Here is a 772-nt window from a genome sequence, read left to right on the forward strand (position 1 = left end):
AACAAAAACCTGAAAGTAAAAAGTCTGAATTTATCATAAATGTACAAATGTGTGTATTTTACAACTTAGTAACAGTTGGTTTCACGATATTTTGTTTTGACTACGATAGCATTCCAATTTTTGTGGAGTTTTCACCAGTTGAATGAAAAAATTACATTTTAAAGTAAAAACTTTAAATATACTTAATGATTTTTATTTTCATACTTTAAAAATGTTTCAATTACGTATGTAGTGAATAGTAATGTAACCATAGAAGCACTGATATACACTAGTTGTATATCAGTAGAGAATATTAAGAAAGATCAAACTATATTGAAAGCAGGTTATACAGTTTTATACCAAACTACGTCCCGAAACTCTCTCGAAAATAAACCGTAAACATTTGCTCATTTTGAAGCATTTTTCGGCAAATCGGTTTGTACAGATATTATAATTAGTTTTCCTTCCGACGATTTAGCATTGCGGAACACTAGTAATGAAACATCTTTGTCGTTGTCTCCTACTATAAAATGTTTTATAGGAAACAATTTGAATTCCCACGTGCTTGTTTACCTATAAGTTAATAGCAACTGTTCAGATGTAACAATCGTGGTAAATAACAACTACTTCGTTAATTTCACATTTTTATTAATTACCTTTCAATATATTAATTTTTTATAACGTGAAAATTATTGTTTGTTTGTTTGAAGTTAAGCACAAAGCTACACGATGGGCTATCTGTGCTCTGCCCACCACGGGTATCGAAATCCGGATTCTATCCTCTTAAGTCTTT

This window comes from Limulus polyphemus, unplaced genomic scaffold (assembly GCF_000517525.1).
Source record: "Limulus polyphemus unplaced genomic scaffold, Limulus_polyphemus-2.1.2 Scaffold37, whole genome shotgun sequence".
Taxonomy (NCBI): Eukaryota; Metazoa; Arthropoda; class Merostomata; order Xiphosura; family Limulidae; genus Limulus; species Limulus polyphemus.